The sequence below is a fragment of the Pelmatolapia mariae genome, linkage group LG20 (assembly GCF_036321145.2).
Source record: "Pelmatolapia mariae isolate MD_Pm_ZW linkage group LG20, Pm_UMD_F_2, whole genome shotgun sequence".
Classification (NCBI taxonomy): Eukaryota; Metazoa; Chordata; class Actinopteri; order Cichliformes; family Cichlidae; genus Pelmatolapia; species Pelmatolapia mariae.
The window spans coordinates 1,270,342-1,292,933 of NC_086244.1; positions in this window are offsets into that span (position 1 = coordinate 1,270,342).

Here is a 22,592-nt window from a genome sequence, read left to right on the forward strand (position 1 = left end):
TTGGTGTCTCTAGTGAAAATGAAATTCACCTTCTATGGTGGCAGGCTCGTGAGGCAGATGAAATTTCCTCAGCAGAGATAGGACAGCCCCACAACTTGTTGACATATGTCAGGAAATCAGGGATTGAGGGTTTGGATTGGCAAACCTGGGTGGCACTCCAGATGTTTAAGAAGAGGGTCTGAAAGGTGAGTTGCAGCCTCTGAGGGAAACACACCCCTCGCCCCCCTTTGTGTCAGGGAGCTTGAATGGAGAATCAGTCAGCTGGTTGAGTTTCATGATCTGGTTTTCATCCTGGTGATGGAACTCTGGACCAGCTCTTTATCCGCATGAGGATTTTAAAGGGTTACTGGAAACTTCCTGCCAGTTAACATGTGTTTCAGCATCAACTAGAGGATCCTGTAGAGGAGCTTTGGGAGTGTGGGGTATTGGGTCTAGAGTTACAGGCTATTTTATTCCAATTCAAAAGACACAGTTCAGGCAGTCAATGTGAGAAGATCCCCGGGCCAATCCTAGGACATGCTTGAGACAGTGTGTCTGTCTGACCTGGGATGTGTCCCCCCAGAGCTGTTGGAGGATGTTACTGGGGAGGGAAAGGTCTGGGTATGTATGTTTAGACTGATCTCAGAGTGTATAGGTCTGATTTGTTTTAGACATAAATCCTAAAAGCCCCGCTAAAAAATGTGGAAAATTTAAAAACATTCAGTATCTTTCCTAGACTACAGTGATATAGTACTTCCTTTTCTCCTGTTCCATGCAAACATTTCATAGAATTAATTTACTCATTTTTTTGCATTAGCTGATTTGCATCTGCAGATCATCTGCATTTTACATGGGACGTGACAGCAGGTCTTTTGTTTTGTAGTAACTTTCATGTAAAGCAGCATCATGGAAACTGTTCACCAAGGTTACAGATGAATGAATACTATAAAATCCCAGTGTATATAATAAAATATGAAGTCAAAGAAGAAGCATGAGCACAAGCGTTGTCATCCATTTTTTATTTTTTTTTCCTGTCCTGTCCGGCACTTTAGCAATCAGAATTATTGTCTGAAGGCCAAGAAACCAGTACGGCTTTTGCTATACTGGTCCTCTTGATTGTCATAGTTTATTCGATTATTATTATTTTTATTTTAAGTTATTACAATCTGAGCGGAAAGGGATGGGAAAGAGAAAGAAGAAGAAAAGAGAAGTTGGGAAGAAAAACAGTCTCAGAAAGAGCTGCCTGAGCCAGAAAAAAGTGTGCAACAGAGTGTGCAACATAATAAATTGTCTTTAAAAAGTTGGGGAAAGAAAACACAGTTTCTAAGAGCTGGGAAACACACAGTTCAGGTTTTTCCAACTCCGGCAAAAAAGAAATTGTCCTCTTGTCTGAGTGCCCAGAAACCTCAGACATGTTCTTGTCAGGTCACGGAAACAAAACGTACTACTCTATAACTGCTCAGAAGCAGAGTTATCAGGAACACAAATGATGGTTTTTAAACTTTCAAAGCAAGAGACTGCAATCTCTGACCTTATATAAGAAACACAGATGTCATTCATTTACAATTTACACATTTAGTTTTTAATACAGGCTTTATCAGAGCTGAACTTTCTTTCCTCCCACAGGGTCCACCATATCCACAGGGAGAGTGGTCACCTCTAATGGCCTCAGTGTTCAACACCTGAGCTGTGGTAAGCTGGACAATAGTGTCCAACAATTCACTGCAGTGAGTTCTCTTTCAAACATTTGCTTTGGTGTCTCTGCGTTGTCCTCAGAAGCCTTTGTGTCATTTATGTGGAAATAAAAATCCTGTCTTTGAAGACGCATTGCTCCTGGCTCTCGCATCTTCAGTGATTCTTGAGATAAGGGACAAAACATGTCCGCCAGATAAAACCCAATTTTGGGGTTAAAAATAAGCATACAAGTGTTACCCAACTGCCTAAGAGACAAACCAAGGCAATGTTTATACAACAAAAGTATGATTTTGTGTTTTTTATACATAATTATATATATATATATATATATATATATATATATATTTTTTAAATGGTACAATACATTACCAGTACCTTAAAAATCTATTGTACAGAAGCAGGTGTGATAATATTAAAATACAGAAAAAAAAATTAAAAGTAATGTAAAATTAAACATCATGGCTCTGGTCACTAAGTATTTAAGTCAATACCTTATATAATATCAAAATATGATGTTGAAAATTTATTTTTTCATATTTTTTAAGTGATTAAAATCGTGTCCAGAGTTTTTGTCAACACCATCAGATTTTTTAAAAAGTACAAAAAGATCAGTAATTATTGTGGGCAGCTTACACTCTGAGGACCCCTTTACCACTTCCTGTTTGATACACATGCCATGAGGTCACTGCTCTGGTGAGGTTTTTTTTAAATTTTAATTTCATTTATTGCACACCTTTCTGATAAAACTGTGTCACAACCACAGTGCGTCAACACCACAGTCGATGAAATGCAAGATTTTATTTTTTTTTTCATTTAGGTAGATTGTTGAGGTCATAAGCAGCTGATGAAAAACTAGATGGCTTCTGTGAGAGAGAGTAGGATGTTTTGTCAACATCAGGATGTTTGTCTGACGGTGTTGACCCTTTTTCTAATGGAGTTGACAAATGCCACAAAAGTGTCCTATTCATCGATTATATTAAGTTATTTTTATTACTATTTCAGTCATATTACTTCCTGTGTATTTTACTGATATTTCTGCTTTATAGATGTGTTGAATATTATGGAATTTGCCTGATCTTGAATCTCATTGTTTATGTATACATTATTAATCCTGTAGGAACATGCTTAGTCCTCTGCATTTAACCCATTCACTCAGTGATGCAGTGGGCAGCTACAAATCCATCGCCCGGGGAGCAGTGTGTAGAGATGGTACCTTGCTCAAGGGTACGTCAGGAAAGCCGCTGTTTGGTGGATTTGAACCCCCAAGAGATCAGGGGGCAAACACTCTATCTACTGAGCTATCTCTCCCTGAGAGCTGGTCTTTTAAGTGATGACGTTTGAACCCTGCTTTCGAGTCCAAACTACCCCGCCTTTATTAAGGCTGTTGTGTTTTAACATGTTTTAGTGCTTTGTATCTTGTTCTTTTACATCTGAACAAGCCCCTAAAAACAGTCAGTGATCACAGTCAGCCTAACCATCAGGAACCCTCATGTTAACTTTTATCGAGTGGAAAAAAGTTAGCGTTCATCCTGCAGCTTCACTGTGTTTATGCTAACATAGCTGTGTCGCTAGTGATCACGTAGCACATTATTATATACCAGCTAGCCCAACTTCAGTAACCCTACAAACGTCACTGCTGTTTAGTTTTCTGTCTTCATTTATGTTGGAAGTGATAGCAGAGCTGGTATATCATGTTTAGGTGGAAACCAGCGAGCTAACTTCTAACTCTGTTAAATTTCACGTTCTTTTTTTTTATGGATGCCTGGATGTTACACTTGGTAGAGCAGCCACACTGATCATTTTATTAAAGATGAAAGAATTTAGACAGTTTGTAACTGTCTAAATTAACGGCTAATGACATCTTACTTAAAGACCGGATAGCATCTCTATTGCTTAATACATAGTTGTGTTTTGAATATTCGTCCTTAATCTGTATAAATGCATATGGTTCAGAAAAATTATCGGAATTACTTAATGGTACATTTCAGGCTAGAATGGCAAAGGGAAACCTGTCAGTAGACGAACGAAAGAGAAGGAACAGGGATGATCAAAAAAGAAGTAGAGAACAAATTTACAGCCAGCCTGAGTTGAAGAAAGAGTTTCTCAGAAAGGGAAAGATGGAGAAAGAGAGTGAAAGAGGGAAAAATAAAGAACATCAGTGATCTGAAAGAAAGAGAAAAAAGGCAGAAGAGAAGGTTTTGGAAACAAGCACAGAGACAAAAGGAGAGAAAGTCCAGCAGGGTCTAAACACACAACCACAGAGAACTTTAGGAATCAAGGAGTAGCAGGCAGCTACTGGCTGGTGAACTATTAAGATGTAGAGTCTGACATGTGCCAAAATAAAATTGATATGAAATGTCTCGTGATATTACACAAGTTTTTAAACTTTAATGGTGATTTTAAAAGAAATAATTGTCACCACCATCAGCACCTTGTCAACGCCATAATATGTTTTTTTTGTTTATTTTTCTCTTTTGAAGAACCATATGTTTTGCTCCCTCATGATATTCCAATACAAATAGTACATTTTCTAAATAAATGTGTCATTTGCATGCTGCTAAATATGATTGTTTCTTATGGAGATTAAATACAAGCTTCTTAAAATATGTATGACTGTAACTCTAATAGTAAAAAGCCAAAACAATCTTACTTTTAAACGTGGTAGAATTAGTTTGAAAACATATGTGCATAAAGAGTAGAACAGAGAAGCTGCTAATAGTCAAAAAAACTGAAACAACTTAATTTAAAATATATATTTTTGCATTTCTTTGTGTCTGACGGTGTTGACTAAAACCTTGAACTTCTCCAGCAAAAACATAAATTATTAAAAAAATGTTACACCTGGGAGATCGTACCAAAACATGGTGAGACAGCCAAAACTTTGTGTAACAATTATATGTAAATATGTCTTTGAAAAATCAAAAAATATTTTTTAGAAAATTAAAACCTGTTTTGTCCCTAATCTCAGGAATCACTGCTAAGCATGTCAGCGATATTCATGCACTGTCAATACACAAACAGTGCACCCAGTTCACGCGGGCCAACTCTACAGTAGCACTCGGGCCAAATCCGGCCTTTGTGCCCAAAAATCTTTATCTCCAATGCCCTCCATTGGAGCTGGAGGCTTTTTGCCCCCCTGCTTTTTTCTTTCCTGAACAGGAGCGCCTACATGCTCTCCCTCCGGTTAGGGCTTTATGTACCTATATAGAGAGAACAAAAGTTTTCAGGAGGTCTAATTAGGTGTTTATTTCCATGTTGAAAAGCCTGTTAGCAAACAACACATTTCCCTTCTCCCAGCATGGGCCTGCCCCAACCCTGCGCTTCGTGCTTTTTCTACCAGAGGGATGGCGACCTCTTGGGCCTTTTTTTAGGGGTGTCTCTATATAGGAGATATGTGCAACAGCAAGCTGGGCTTCAACTTGAATGACAGGTGAAGCTGCGTCACACCCTTTTATAGGGAGGAGGGTGGCCCCTCCCTGACACAGGCGTCACGACTGCCACCCAATGCTGGCTGGAGTAATGACATAGAGGCTTCTGATGACGACGCAGAGAGAGCGTTCCCCATAGTGAGACACCTCACTGATGTTATCAGAGAACAGGGGTTACGGAATAGAGTAACCTCAGTTCAATTTAATTTCTATAGCAGCAAATTACAACAACAGTCGCCTCAAGGCGCTTTATATTGTACAGTAGATCCTACAATAATAGATACAGAGAAAACCCCAACAATCATATGACCCCCTATGAGCAAGCACTTTGGCGACAGTGGGAAGGAAAAACTCCCTTTGAACAGGAAGAAACCTCCGACAGAACCAGGCTCAGGGAGGGGCGGGGCCATCTGCTGTGATTGGTTGGGGTGAGAGAAGGAAGACAGGATAAAGACATGCTGTGGAAGAGAGACAGAGATTAATAACAAGTGTGATTCAGTGCAGAGAGGTCTATTAACACACAGTGAGTGAGAAAGGTGACTGGAAAGGAAAAGCTCAGTTCATCATAGGAATCCCCCGGCAGCCTTCATCTATTGCAGCATAACTAAGGGAGGATTCAGGGTCACCTGGTCCAGCCCTAACTATATGCTTTAGCAAAAAGGAAAGTTTGAAGCCTAATCTTAAAAGTAGAGATAGTGTCTGTCTCCATTGAATAACAGCATTCTGTGCTCCCACCTCCTCCTCTCACTCTGTTGTCCTCTCCCACTTCAACAGTCCAATAGCAGGCAGTTCTCTTTCAGCTTTGTCCTGTATTCGTCACTATCTCTTCTTGCCATTTTACTCCAAAAGTGGCAAATGTCAAACTCCAACAGTCTCTTCAAAGTCCTCTTCACAGGCACAGTGAAGTTGCAGCTTGCTGGAAACACAGTGCCATTCATCCAATCAGTCAGGATGCTGGGTTTTCTCTTCTCTCTGATGCTGTTCGTCCACACTGCTGCTGCTTGCTGGGTCTCTCTGCTCAGGACTTTGCTGTCTCTTTAACTGCCATTTTATTGCTCTTTGGAACTGCATTCCTTGTCTTCAGGGAGGAGTGAGAGCTCGCTTGTGAGGTTGAGGGACACATGGCGCTGTAAATAATTCAGCCAGAAACTTGGCCTGAACGTTTCCAATGATGTTAACCTATAACTTTCTTCCGACCGCTGCATGTGGAAAATTGATCCAGGTCTGTTTTTCACCTACAAGTGAAAACCTAAGACATTTTCATCATTCTCATCACTGATTAAACAACACATCTCTGGTTTTTGAATTCTCCTTTCTTACAAATAGAAAGTGAGATTGTAGTTGTTCTTGGCTGAGAAACACAAAACCTTTTTCCTATTATTATTTTTCATCCACAATGTAATTTTTTTGTGTGTGTGTCCACTACGATAGCTGGTGACCTGCAGAATCACCTCTCTCACAGTTGGAGACAATTACTTTTACACAGCGCGCACACAGTGACGTCAGGCACACTCACACTCACTTTTTTCATCTGCATAAATAAATCATATGGCCATGGTGATCCATAAGTATGATCACAAGTGTATTTAGTTATTTTTCAACCCAACAAGACAAACAAGCAAAAACATGATGCTGATGCTATAAATGCTTTACACACATGAGTCAGGATGCAAGAAAACTGCTGCGCATCTGAGGTGTGAGGAAGAAACTGACTCTCAGATAGCTGCATACTCGAGTTATCATAGCTCTGTTTCCCTCCCTCTGATGCGTTCTCAACGAGCTCCTGCTCTGATAATGTGCAGCTTGCTCATCAGCTTAGAAGTGACCACATATTTAATTCAGCTTCTCCATCTTGTAGTTTTAGCTGTTGTATACAGGGTTTAGCATATGAGTTGTTTGTATAGGTGTGCTCTATATCTCAACAATGTCTCCTAATAGGATGACAGTTTTTCAAAGAGGTCAAGTGCCTCTATGCACTTAATTAGTTGAGATATTTTCCTTGTATTCTTCATCTCATATGTCATTGTACCGAATTTGAGCTAACCTAAGCTTAATGCAGATTACTTTTAGCATTTATCCACCTCAGTTAAATCTATGGTCTGGAGCACAGGCTGCTGTTGATCCGGGTTATCTAAAGAATATTACTTCCTGTGCATGGCGGGTCCAGTTCATGCATTCGATGGATCCGTCAGAGTTATGATTAACATTTTGTTTCCTAATGAAATCAGCAATGGGCGGGTGAAAGCCGTTCATCAGAGCATAGCTTAACTGCTGCTATGTGGGCTGGCCTTCTCTGCACGCTCTTCAAGGCCGCTGTGCTTTCTGACAACTTCGAACATTTGACATTTTCCAGTAACCAGTTTACCCTCAAAATCACATTGTTTATGACAATGCAAATACCTCGCGCTGCTGGGAGTGAATTTTTGCATGAATGTGTCGTCTCCCTGTGAGGCAGTCTTACTTGCTCAGGAACCCATGATGGCAACAACAACCGGTGCCACAGACCACGTGCCTGCTCCGCACTCACTCAAACAAACAACACAAAATAGGCTTATAACTTTCCCCAGCTTGCATGAACCCGCACGGCTGTTGCGCTCCCGGACTCGCATTTACCCGCGCAGTCACTGAACTGCACCAGCCTGCGTGCAACCGCACGGTATAGGCCCGCGTGAAACCGTGCGACCGTGCTCGCGTGAACCCGCACAGCTACAGCGCTCTCTTTCTACTTACTTGCCGTTGCTCTTGCATGTAGTATTAGTCTCGGATCCCGTCAATCTCCATCCATCGAGGAGAAAATTGGCGCCATCCCACTGGCCTGGTGACGACCTTAACGTCACAGGTCCTTTAGCAGGTGCTTCTATGAGTCCTGACTGGTGTAAGATTCCGGCTTGGCGCTTTCCCCTCGGTGAATGTTTGATTGCAGGATCCGGCTCAAGAAGGACCAATTAATGATGGGTCTGTCTAGCACAAACCCCTCGCTGGAACAATTAGAGACAATTCTACTACAATGGCAAAAAGCATTGGACACCAAGCAGAGCTCTTTGTGTGATCTCGTGCACGAGGGAGAGAACTGTGACGAGCGCCGTTCCTTCGCTTGACCCCAGTTACTCTCATCTGCTCCTTCGTAGCACTGCTCTTTATTGTGGTTACATGAATATGTATAAGTTCATTAACATATGACGTCTTAAATAGGCATACATGTGAACAAAGAATACCTTGTCTGTGTGTCATGTAGGTGTGTGTGTATGTGTGTGTGTATGTGTGGGGTCAAGATGTGACCCTGTAAAGACTCCCTAAAGCTGGTGCCACGAGTCCAGCGGTCCACCTAAACAAAGAGCTCTTATACTTAAACAGATACAGAGTAGGTGTCCTCCTATAGTATAAATCAGTAAGAGAAGGTACGACCTCTCTCATGACCTTAGGATGTGTGTGTATGCCAGAGTGCTCTGGGAGGCACACAGAGTCTTTGCAGACTGCTAAGGATCAGACATCCTATCAATATGCAATCGATAATATAACTCTAAGCATATTTGAGTAAATATTTCTAAGCATAAATGACAATCCAACAATATAAACCTAACAGTGCCGTTAATCATTTTAATAGAACTATTGCCATTCGTGTATAAGGTTTTGACAGCTTTACAGAAAAATTCTCCAAACCAAATTCTTCCAAAGAGTGGAAAATAAATTGATGTTCAATTGTATCAAAAGCCTTATAAAAATCCAGGAAGAGAATGAAGCTACTGTCAGGTACCAAATCAGAGTAATCAAGTAAATCTAAAACCAGAAAATGATTTATAAAACTCTGAGATTTGTTGGCCTTAAGTGCAGAAATGAAATTACAAACTTCCTCCACAGTCAGAGGGCTGTCACAATAACTTCTATCTTCCACAACAATAGTTTTTAGGTTTTTAATATTATTGAGAAATCGTGTTGAGACATCCTCATTATATTTTGAGTTGTATAGTTTAGTATAGAGTTTGGCACAGAAATGTGATAATTCTCTAGGGTTGTCAGAGACAATGTCGTTAATATTTAGTTGATGAACAGTCTTTGTTTTTGATCTGTATTTTTCAAGCCTGAAAAAGTAAGCAGAATTCTGTTCTCCAGCCATCTCTCCCTGGATCTTACAGAAGCACCCTCAGCCTTGCGTCGATGGAAACCGTCCATTTTATTTTGAAGTTCTGGTAAAGTTCATTTGTCTTCCTCTGAGATGTCTTCTGGGGACTTCTGGTAATAAGAGGCAATTTTGCTTCTTGTTCTTGTTCTTCAGCTTTCCTCAATTTAGTAATTTGGCTCCCAAATCTTCTCAGGAATTTGCATGCTTCAAATTAAAAAAGTTCCCAATTGGTACAAAAGGACTTCTCTCTGTTCGCTTTATTCTAATAATAAACAATTAATTTATTAATCTGCATGTTAACCATTTTATCTTTGAGCATAGAATGATTTAACTTCCAATAAGAGAATTTATAACATATATTATCCAGTGTAAACATTTGGATGTTAATGTGAATTGCTCTATGATCAGTGAGGGGGGGGCAAGTATATTAACAATAATATTATCTTTATCAATGCAGTCAGAAACAAGCCAGAAGTCAATACGTGATTGCCTGGATCCTGTCTTATTGCTCCAATTAAAGAGTCTATCATCTGGAAATTTTTCTCTCCAAATATCCACAACATTAAATTTTCTCATGAAATTTTTAAAGTTTGCACTGTATGAAGACTGCTGCCCTGGAGGCCACCTATCAACCGATGTTAAAGTCTCCAACAATTAAGAGGAATGAGGTTGGGTGTTTGGAGAGCCAGAAATTAATTCTTTCTTCTAAGGAGTCAAGTAATTTATCATTTTCAGTTTTATTATTGTAACCATATATATTTACTGTAATGAAAGTACTGTTATTGTGTCTGATTATTGAGCAGAGGTAGTGTCCTAAGCTGTCACAGTCAGAGTGTAACACATCTCCAGAAAAAGATTTTTTAAGCGTGGCAACTCCAGCAGAACGCTCAGAGCCATGGGACAACCAGACTTCATTACCCCACTGTGATTTCCAAAACTTTGTATCAGCAGGAATGACTCTCTTGGAAAAAGCAAAAATCAGTTTTAAATTGTTTGACAAACAAAAACCAAGCTTTGCGTTTACAGGTTTGTCTTAAACCTCTGGTATTAAGAGAAACAAATGAAAAAGACAAAGTTATTAGAAAAAGATAAAGAGAAAAAGTAAGTTCTAAACTTCCACAGCTAAGAATGTATTTATAAGATAAGGGGACCAGGTGCTGCACGATTAAGGCAATAGAACAGTAAAAACCCTGCGTAACTAAGCTTATAAAAAATATAGTATTTAACTTTCTGCTTTGGTTTAGATATATCGCTATTTATAGATTTATAGATAGATAAACACACTCTTCAACACAAAATAAGAAATAAGCCAGCTTACCCTCCTTACGGGCTTTGTCTATCATTGGCCACAGTTTGTCACTCTCTGTCCTCCCTACACAGATTGTTGGAATTGATGTTTTTATATTGTCATTTATGCTTAGAAATATATAATCATTTGTATGCTGATAAAAATAATATCGTCATTAGGTCTGATAAGATTCTGTGTGCACTTGTGTACCATGAGATGAGAGGAAGCAGTCCCGACGTTATAATTTCCATCATAGCTTTAGAAACCAGACTGTTCCGTTTTCTTAAAGGTTCGAGAGGTCACACCTTTAAATATGTATTTGAGACATGACCTATTGCAAGTTCATGTTTTTATATTTTAGCAAGACGCTTACTTCTGCTTGTCTGCATACAGTTTAAGTTCACTGAAAGGTCGTATGTCTATGTATAGTATGGCTGGAAACACACACACACACACACACACACACACACACACACACACACACACACACACACACACACACACACACACACACACACACACACAGAATACAGACCCTGATGTTGTTCAGAGATGCCTGCTTAAGGATGTCACGTGTATTTGTAATTGCATATTCATGAATGATTGCTTGCTGACAATAAAAAGAGCTGTAGCGAAGGAATCAGTTGAAGTTGGTTGAGTTCAGGTGAAGGAAGCTTTTCCTCAACATTGACTGACTTCCCTCGTGAGCCACAAAGACAAAGAGCTCTGTCTTGTTCTGTTTTGTTGTGCAGTTTGTTGGTCTCGTGTTCCAGCGGGGTTTGTGCCTAGATAAACCCAACACAGATCTTCAGCGAAGCTCAAATAATTGTCCTGCAGGTAGGAGGATGTTTTGGCTGCTTTCCATACAGCATCTCTGTAGACTTGGGAGATGAACTTTTGCTGTTTTGCTTCCACTACGATAAAATCACATTTCATGTAGAGCTCTCTCTCTCTCTAAATCGATAATCAGAAAAATCGAATCGAATTGATTCGGGACCTTGTGAATCAGAATCGATTCTAGAAATGAGTGACGATACCCAGCCCTAGTTTGTACATCACCTTCTTCGGAGCTGGTGATTTAAAAGGTGTAACAGGGAGAGGTGTGAGCTCATCCATTTCCTCGACAGCTAATGTGAGTGTCATCGCAGTAGCTCCGTAGTTATGGCAGGTATCCATTAGCATGTTGCTGGCATTCCCCTCGTTAGCATTCTCAGGCGTTATTTTAAACTTGGAACTTTCCAGTCCCCTTTTTGCTCCTTTCTGACTCGGCATTCTGCTGCTTCTCGCCCTGTGATTGTTGTATCTTCGCTTGTTTAGCAAAGTGTTTGTGTTAGCAGCATTAGGTTGAGGTTTTACCGTTGTTCAAGAACTTTCTGTGCAGAACTCGGCAGAGAGCGTCTACTCGCTCCGCCATCTTGGCACGCCCCGGGTAGTACACCACCAACCTGTTCATGTGTCTAACCGTTTTTCCCCACTCGGCGACACACCCGCCGGGGGTCAAACTCTGGTAATTGGTGATTCTGTTCTCAGACATGTGAAGCTAGAGACACCGGCAACCATAGTCAGCTGTCTTCCAGGGCCCAGAGCAGGCGACATTGAAGGAAATTTAAAACTGCTGGCTAAGGGTAAACGTAAATACAGTAAGATCATAATTCACGTCAGCAGTAATGACACCCGGTTACAGGTCACTAAATCAAACTTGTTAAATCAACCTCAAGGTTTTAATCAGACAGTGATGATGTGATTACAGTTCTCAGGTTTAATTCAACAAACGTAACAAAAGTTTTGGATTAAATGTTTATAGATATGTGTCCATTTTTGTACAGAATTACTCATTTTTGAAGTAAAAATTGCACTTTAAAACTTTTTTGTTTGATGTCACATTTACTGTGGTGGTGTACAGAGGTAAAACTACAGCAACTGTCATCGTCTAATGTTAATGGATCTGACTGCAGCATCTGAGTCTGAAACTGAATCCTTAGACCTGGATTATTGCAATTATCATGTTGAATTGTACCTTTTCTCTCATACTGTGTCTGTATAACAGTGCGTGGAATGATCATTGTGCAGTCAGCTGGGTACAGATGTGGAGATAAAGCAATCTGTCCTCAGAGTGACACTCTGGACAACGTCAGGAACAGGTGAGCACTGTTGGAGCTTTGATTAAAAAGAATAAACAAACAAAAACCTGTCAGCATCTTTAATGAAACTAACAGGAATTAAATGATTACCTGAAAGTAATTTGTTCCAGAATCAGAAATACTTTATTAATTCCGAAGGAAATTATGGGTTACAGCAGGCAGCATGCTGGTTGGTGCATGCACACTCATATCTGAAATGACAGACTGTTCTCATTCTGAATGCGTAACATAGCGATGATTTGTCTCATCCCGACACCTCCCATAGGAACGCGAAAGGTAACCTTCCATGTCCCTATGATGTGTGCCGGATTATGGCTGGAATCCAATGGAATGACGCTCCGGCGGTAACATACATTCCAGCCGTGTATTCCAGCCCTAACCATAACCATAACCACACTCTAAATCGTATTAAATAGTATTTTCCAAAGCGATTAATGATGAGAAATTAAAAGAAATGTACATGTGTAGATTGATTCCAAACGATTTTCCGAATGCGTAACATACAGACGAAAGCGTAACATGTGACAAATCGTCGTCACATGGAGTCGTATGTTACGCTTTGGGATGAGAACACAGACTTAACAACGTGGTGTATGCTGTACAGTGCAGCGAGGAATGCCCAGACCTCTACATCGGAGAGACCAAACAGCCACTTCACAAGCGCATGGCACAACATAGAAGAGCCACCTCCACGGGACAAAACTCAGCTGTCCATCTGCATCTAAAGGTTAAAGGTCACTCTTTCGAGGATGCCAATGTTCACATTTTGGACAGAGAGGACAGATGGTTTGAAAGAGGAGTGAAAGAGGCCATCTATGTCCACTGTGAGCGACCATCTTTGAACAGAGGCGGTGGTTTACGACACCAACTGTCTGCCATCTATAATCCAGTTTTGAGTTCCCTCCCAGACGCCTTAACGCCCACTCACATCCTGGGCCATCTGACCTCAGGAATTCACATGATAGGGTGGGGCCAGGTTTCACAATGAGCTCACCCAAAACCGTGGCTGATTGTGACCCACACCTGCTTTCACACCTTGGCTCATGTGATTAGGTAGAGGATCAACAGGGGGTCCTTTGTCCCTCTTTGGGGGGAAACTCCCACTGGGTTTAAATCTGGGACTCTCCAACATTTGACCCTAGAACTGAAGAAGCTTCTCGGATGAGAGGTGAAACGTCTTCAAGCAACTTAAAGAAGTCCAGACGCTTTTCTTTGCAAACTCCTTTGACTGGTTTTAAATGTGATGATCTAGCCCAGTGTTTCCCAACCACTGTGCCGCGGCACATAGGTGTGCCGTGACAGATCGTCAGGTGTGCCGTGGGAAATTATTTAATCTTAATTAATTGGTCCAAAAAAATACAATTTAATAATTACTACAAGTAATAAAATCATTGTTGGGCATCTGTGCTTTCAATGCAGTGACTGGTAGAGTCATTACTCTTTCATGCCAGTGGGTGGCAGTGCATAGCGCAATATCACCTTGTTAAGTTAAGATATTAGAGTTAGTGATGCGCGTGGTACGTGGCAGCTGCAAGTCGTACAACAAAGATGGATAAATATTAATAATAATTAATAATATTATTAATATTAATAAAAGAAAAACTGGGCCCTGGACAAAATTCTAATCCAGAAGAGCCCATTACGAGCGGTGGTCAAAAGAAAGCAAAAACGGTGAGCTTGAGGCAATACAGCGAAAGTTTTCTTTCGTTTGGATTTACTTTCACTGGAGATCCCTCTGCACCGACTCCTTTATGTTTAGTGTGTGGAGAAAAGTTCTCCAACAGTGCCATGGTCCCAAGCAAGCTTAAACACCATCCCCACACAAAACAACCCTCACTTCAAAACAAGAACACAGACTATTTTGTTCGCCTGCGTGAACACACTGAGAAACAGGTAATTTTAATGAGAAAAACAGAAAGGTGTCTGAAAGAGCTCTCAAAGCTAGCTACTTAGTGGCTGAACTTATAGCCAAATCCAAAAAACCACACACTGTAGCAGAGACATTAATGCTACCTGCCTGCAAAGCCGTTGTGAATGAGATGCTCGGCCCTGACGTGGTTAAAGAAATAGCCAAAGTCCCGCTCTCAGATAACACAATTGCAGACATTGAAAGTGTGGTTTTGGAGAAGATATGCTTCAGTGGGAAGTTTGCATTGCAACTTGATGAGTCTCAACCATTAGTAGACATTCCCAACTCTTGGCCAATGTGCGTTTTGTGGATGGAGACTCCATCAGAGAAAACTTTCTATTTTGCAAGGCACTGGCAGAAAAAACAACAGGAGAGGAAATTTTTCGGGTTACATCTGAATATCTTGAACAAGGAGGACTTAAGTGGGAAAACTGCACGAGTGTCTGCACTGATGGAGCAGCAGCCATGGTCGGGCGCACCAAAGGTTTCGTTAGCAGAGTGAAAGCGATACACCCAGACAATGTTCCCTCTAATTTTTCATGTGTCTGAGCGAACACACAAACTCCCTGAGCGTCCCTTGGACCACTGTGAGCGACAGCAGACGTGTGCACTGTGGTCACACCAGCATCTAATCCATCCAAGTTACATGGTTTATTAAAATAATCAAATTACAGCATTTACATTTATGTTAGACTACTTTTAATTAACTGCTTTAGCCCACTTACAATGAAAATGTAAAAAAAATCTTGTTCATGACCTGTGTAGTATGTTAACACTATTGGAAGTAAAAATAACTTGAACTCCAATTTTGAAAACACAACTTTCTTTCTTTAAAAAAAAAAGCTCTGACTTGTATTATGAGTCTGTGGTCTGGGAGAGAGTCCTGTAACTCTCTGTCTGCAAAATACAGTATATAATGAACAATGTTGGGTAATTAATTATATAGTTACTTCTTCAAAAAAGTAACTCAGTTTGGCAAACAAAGTTTTTGCCGCTATTTTTTTTAAATGCAGCCAAGGCATTTTTAAATAAACATTTCAAACTATTTACAGAACAATCAGCTGTTCTGCATCAAATCTGATGTCACACAAATTATTTGTGCCACTCCAAAAAATAATTTGTGTCCACTATGAGATAAAGGAGAACAACAGCCTGATACCTGCAGGCCTGACAACAGGAGATGTATCACTCCTGTAACACCTGTAACATTCAGCAGTCGCCTCATTGTTCTGACACACACAACAAAACTATTGACTACACTACACACTAACTACACACTAACTACACAAGATTTGCGCTAAACATCGCAAATCTCTCACATCTCAAAACCGCCGTCACTCCTAAAACTTCCCCCCGTTTCTTAACAACTAGATGCTACGTTGCCATATCATTTTTGATTGGTCGACATGGTAATTTTTTGGACGAATAGGAAAGGGAGGGAGGGGGGTGGGGTTTGTTTTTGCTCACAGGCTTTCGAGCCTTTTTTCTTATAAAACGCCGTTTTTACCGTTTCTTCCCGCAGTAAATATAAACAACGACAGTATTCAGGAAGAAAACCAAACATTGCAGATATTTTTATCATAACTCTGGTTTTACGTGGCCGATCAACACAATTTAAAAACTGGTATAAAGTCCACACTTTTTCCGTCAATTGTTTCTGTCCTGCTCACATCTCCAATGGTTGTACACAGTGGCGGTCCTAGCGTGTTTGCCCCCCCCCCCCGCCATTATCCAATGACACATCTGCTTACCTGTATCTTTTGCTCGTTTCTCCTTGTAGGAGCCATAGTTAAATGTATTGAATTTTAATGATCACTGGGTTTTCATTTGTTTGGTTGCTATGGTGATGTGTAACGGGAGTCACATGGGTGCTAGCGGTGACATTAAGAGGGCGTTGTCAGTGTGTCTTTCACTGGTTTGATTTTGACAGAGAGGAGGGCTGGGTAGCCGTAGTTTTTGTTGACCGCAGCACAACGAGTTTCCCCTTGTTGCATTAGAGCTGTGATGTTTTAAGAGTTTGAATCGCGAGCCGATCACATTGCTCTGTAAACTTTTCAAGCACTTTAATAAACAAGCAAGCAATTCCACCTCTCGCATTATTGCGTACAGTTGACAGCGCGTCAGGCAAATAGGCTCCATCCCCGGCCTCTAGCGACTGTGGAAGTCGCTACACTCCTCCTCTTCTTTTCTCTTTTTTTTAAACTTTAAAAACGGGTTGTGTGTGAGACTTTAAATCAACAAAATATAAAATATACATTTTAAATTGTTATTGATCCCTTTACCCCTGGTCCTAAAGTGTATTTTTTTTTTTTTACTCTTAAATATTTATTGTTTGTTTACTTGCACTGCTGTAACTGGAGCCTCGTCGTCTCGTCTCTCTATATACTGGACTGTATGTAGCGAAGATGACAATAAAGTTTACTTTGACTTCAGCAGCGAGCAGGCGCACCGAGGGCTCTCGCGCTCACTTTTCGCGTATAGAATTTTGAAAAAACATCGGTGCAAATTATAAGTCTGTATCATAATGTCTGGTGTTTTCGTGTTTGTTGTTTTGTTTTTATTTTGTTTTATTTTGCGAGTTGGTAATTTTTGCTGCTCCAGCCAGCCAGAGAATCCCCCACTGCCCCGCCCTCTCCTCCCTGCGCCGCAAGCAGCAGGTGCACCTCGCAAACGGAGGGCGCCGTTACTCCCAGCTAATGGGCGATAGAAAACCGATCGGTGCCTATGCCATTCCCAATATGCGCTGGCATGATGTCGGGGCAGCATGAGTATGAGCAATTTTTTTTTTGCCGATGCCCGTGATGCCGCCCCCCACCACGATGCCGCCCCGGGCAACCGCCCGTCTCGCCCGTATCTAAAACCGCTACTGGTTGTACACGTTGTCATTAACGTGGCTTCACTCCACATCAGCCACGCCGCTTTGCTAGCTAAAACTCCAGTGTCGGCACATAAGGACGCTGTCATAGCCTGTCAACCACGTTGATTAGCTGCGTATATACGAATGTGAATCGCATCATTGGCTGGACTATGGGATAAGGTGGCATCGTTCTAATACAATATGGGAGCAGCCAGTCACTCACTGACTAACACTGCAAAACAGAATTGTTAAAATATTTATTTTAATTTCAATTCAGGTTAATTTTTTTTGTGCGCAACGCAGATTTTCTGTGCGCAGAGACCGTACCAGCAGTGCGCAATTGCGCACGTGCGCAGCTTAGAGGGAACATTGCACCCAGATGTTATTGTTACGTACTGTTTTCTGCACCGTGAGGCGCTCGGTGCCAAGACTTTACCAGCAGACCTAGCTCCTGTGTCGGATGATGTCATGCGTGTGGTAAAATTCGTCAATACAAGACCTCTGAAAAGGCGCATATTTGCTTCTCTGTGCGAGGAAATGGGAGCGGAGCACAGCCTTATTGCTCCACACGGAGGTCCGATGGTCCGTGTATGAGCTGCGATGCAATGATGCAAAGCTTTTTGCAAGTAATGAGTGGTGTGCAAGGCTGGCTTACATGGCAGATATATTACAGCATTTGAATGAACTGAACACACGAATACAAGGCTGAGATGAAAACCTGCTCACAAGCACAGATAAAATAAATGGATTCCGTTCAAAGGTGCATCTCTGGCAACAACATCTGGAAAATGCGAACCTTGGGACGTTCCCAGTTGCTCAGAAATGGCAAGGCGATATCAAAACTGCCACACTGTGTGAAATAATAGATAAACATTTGAAAACGCTTGAGAAGAAGTTGTCCATTTATTTTTCCCTCGGTCTCCACTGCATGCCTTGACTGGGTAAGGGACCCACATAGCTCAGCAGCAGTTTTCGGAAAGGTTATGACTTTGCAGGAGCAGGAGGAACTAACTGAACTGAGACAAGACCGTGGTTTAAAGCTGAGCTTTGCTGATCTATCTTTGGACAGTTTTTGGTTGACTGCTGCCAAGGAGTTCCCCACTCTGGCAAACAGCCATTTTAACATTGCTCCCATTTTCCACAACATATGTATGTGAGCAAAGCTTTTCGAGCATGGCTGCCTTAAAAACTAAAAACAGAGAGAGATTAAGAGCTGTTGAGGAAGAGCTTCGTGTATGCCTTTCTTCAATTCCTGCCAGAATATCATCTTTGTGTTCATCTAGACAGGCCCAGGTTTCACACTGAGCGAGTATAAACAAACTGAGAGACTAACTTGCCATTATATGTACTGTATTAGGCTACAATGTGTCATTTTGGAACACGTTTGGTTGGTGGTGTGCCACAGGATATTTTTAATCTATAAAATGTGCCGCGACTCAAAAGGTTGAAAAACACTGATCTAGCCCTCAATGCACCGCCCAGTTTGCCTAGCAACAATGACATCATGCACTGGAAACATTTTAAACAGAGTTTGACAGAAATGAAGGCAAAAATCTTGCTTTTATTTTATTTTTACTTTTACTGTGATTTCACACTGGTATGTGATGTATCTGAGGTGGACAGACAAAATTTTAAAGATTAGCTAGTAACCAGTGAGCTAATATACTTCATGAGACCAATAACTACCAAAGTTTGGTAATATAATGTAAATATAATATGTCCAACATTACATTTATTGTATTAATACGTGGGCGATCGTGGCTCAAGAGTTGGCAGTTTTCCTTGTAATCGGAAGGTTGCCGGTTCGAGTCCCAGCTTGGACAGTCTCGGTCGTCGTGTCCTTGGGCAAGACACTTCACCCGTTGCCTACTGGTGGTGGTCAGAGGGCCCGGTGGCGCCAGTGTCTGGCAGCCTCGCCTCTGTCAGTGCGCCCCAGGGCGGCTGTGGCTACAATGTAGCTTACCATCACCAGTGTGTGAATGGGTGGATGACTGGATGTGTAAAGCGCTTTGGGGTCCTTAGGGACTAGTAAAGCACTATACAAATACAGGCCATTTACCATTTAATAAATTAAATGTATTTAATTAGAAAATCACAGCAGTGAAATGTAACTCTGCACCACTATATTTGTCCGAAAGCTTACTTATATGGGTAAAAAGAAAAATCACAAAATTTCATCAGTAGCATGTATCTGGTAAAATGAGCACACTGATATATGAAATATTCCTTTATTGGGTGAGAAAATCAGACCATGTCATAACTGCTTTAAGTCATACAGAATAGATATCAGAGCCTTAAACAGGCTGACTTCTGCTAAATGGGTCAAACTGGGCAGAAAGTAAACAAACACATAACATCCTTATAGAATATGATGTAACACTATAGATCAACTTACCTCAGAATATATAAAGCATATAAACAATTACAGCAATATGATGCAACAAACACAGCAGTGCTACTAATCCAAAATACTCAAAGCTTCATAGAACTGAAGAAAATACTGACATTTATTTCCAGGTACATTCTGCTGATGAAACTTACACACTTTTATTGAATATAAAACTTTTTACTGCCTTTCATACTTTTAGCTTGAAGTACCCGAGTACTTTCTCCCACACTGAAACTACTTTATTTACAACATTATTTGAACATTACCTAATAAGATTGATTCATCCATGATACAGATCAATAGCTTGAAACTTTTCTAGCAGTCCTCCAAAAAGAGGGAACAGTCTGTCTATTCCCTCCATCTCTCAGCTGCTTTTGGTCTTCTTCTCCTCCTCTTCCTCACATACTGCTGAGTTTGTCCTGGTGGATCGTCTCTGTCCCATCAGCTCTTCCTCAGAGACACCACAGATGATGTGCAGCAGTGGGTTCCTCAGTCTGACTCTGGACACTTGCATTTCTCAGGCTGGAAATCAAATGTGTGATTAAAAGACAAGTTCCACTTCTAAACACATGTTCATACTTTTATTTTAAAATCATAGAGAAAGAAGAAGAGAATGGAAAAGTGCAGGACACACAGAAAGGTGACAGGCTCAGCTAGTATACACTACTACAAAAATAGCACAAGGAGTATGATGTACAAAGTGATTTAGTTAGTACAATGGCCAAATGTTTGTGTCCTGTGAATAAACTACTATTCTTTTAACTTAACGAATGAACTGTCTGCTTGTTCCTCCTTAAAATAAACATCTGTTTGGGTGGACACCACCAACAGAACCAGCTTACGCAGTAAAATACCGAACTAACATTAACATTAGTGTGACTGGTCCTGATGCTTGTGTTGCGCTGTAAAAGTGATATTCAGCTGAGTGTCATGGTCCTCCACGGCTTTCTGCTAAGGTTTAGGCAGTATTCAAAACCTCTGTACATGTTTCAGCTTGTTCTGTCTGTGGATATTCTGCCATTAATTATCCATGAAGTCGTACTGTCTCTGTAACATTAAAGTCGATCTTTGAACGTCGTGTATCATCATCATCAAAGTAAAAGCTTTAAAAGCAAGTGGAACCTGAGCTGCATTAAGTACTAACATCACGAATTTCACGTAACTTTGCCGACAGTCGGCCAAATTTAACGTTTTCACGATCTTTTTTCTTTTTTTTCCTAATTTGTTTAATTTTGTCTAATTTGTTTTCTTTTTTCCGTCCTGTTGTGTTTTGTGTGCTTTTGCTGCGTTTTTCTGTTTGCTGGTGTTTTCTTAAGTTGCAGTCTGTTTGACCCCTCGGGGCCACCATATGTTTCTGTCTCCCTGCAGCTGTGATGGAAAAACAGAGTGTGACATAAAGTCAAACATTACTTATGATCCTGGAGTCTGCAAATACCTGGAGACCACCTACGCCTGCTTCACACGTAACGACTCTGTTAAACCTGTGATTAGAAATGACTAATGAACCCAATCTGTACATGAATGATTACAGTTTCTAATGGGATCTGTGTCTGTTTCAGGCCGCAGTGTAACATGTGGAGGATCTCAGGCAAACCTTCAGTGTGGTGAGAACACAGCTTCTCTTTCTTTGTATGTTTGAGCATTCATGTAAAAAAAAATATCCCAGTGGTGACTCTATGAACTCTTCCTCAGGTGAAGGACAGGTTATAGTCGTCTCCTGGGCTAATTATGGTCGCCGTGACACGACCACGTGCCCTGATGGACGTCCTAATTCTCAGCTTCAAAATGTTAACTGCTCCTGGTCCACAAGCATGGAATATTTTACTAAAATGTACGGATGCTGACTCTCTGCCTTCAGCCCTCCATCTTCTCTCAGCTTCTGCTGACTCACCTTTGACCTGCATTCACAGGTGTAACTGGCAGAACAGCTGTACTGTTGAAGCACCAAGCTCAGTAGACCCATGTCGTGGCACCTACGAGTACCTGGAGGTGTTTTTCACTTGTCAGGGTAAGTTACTCAAACAATAAACCTATAAAAATAATCTTTTAGGGTCTGTACATTCATATTTGTTTGAATGAAAATGATAATTGTTCATCATTTTTGAAAGATTAACCTTTCTGTGCTGAAAAGACTGAAATCACACCAAAATGTTGTCAGTTTTTTTTGCAGACCCTAAAAGATTGAAATCATATTTATGAAAATTATCTCAAGAGTATGTCAGCAACATCCTTTAGTTATGCTGGCAGCATCCAAGATGGCACCAGTGTGCACGGCGAGGCGTCTCTTTGGGTTGTGTCTGCTGGTTGTTACCTTTCTTTTTATATGTTGCCCTGATGGTTCTGCTTTACTCATCTATGATCGCCAAACTCTTCTGAACCATCGGCCACTAAAACCCTGAATGCTTGATTGGGAAAGCGAGTCAGAAAGTCTTCCTCCGCTTTTGGCGGACATACCTGACTGCCTACATCACTTACCATTTGCCCTGCCTCGCAGGAAGCGCTCTAGAAGACTGGGAAAATGAGGTGGCATCGTGGTATGCTTCAAGGCCTACCTGAAATCACATGGAGTTAAGAAACCTCGTGCTCTTACAGATGTGCTACCATCTTTTCAAGCCCTCTGGGACCAGTCCAGTTACAGATTCAGCTGACATCGCTGGATCCGGCCTGTTGGACTTCCCGCTCCCTCTGACCTGCCAGCGAAGCCTTCACCTGTCTGGCGATGGGTGTGGTCCTACAGAGGTGGCATGAATCTCAGTATCTGGTGGCTTCCGGTCGAGTGAATGCTG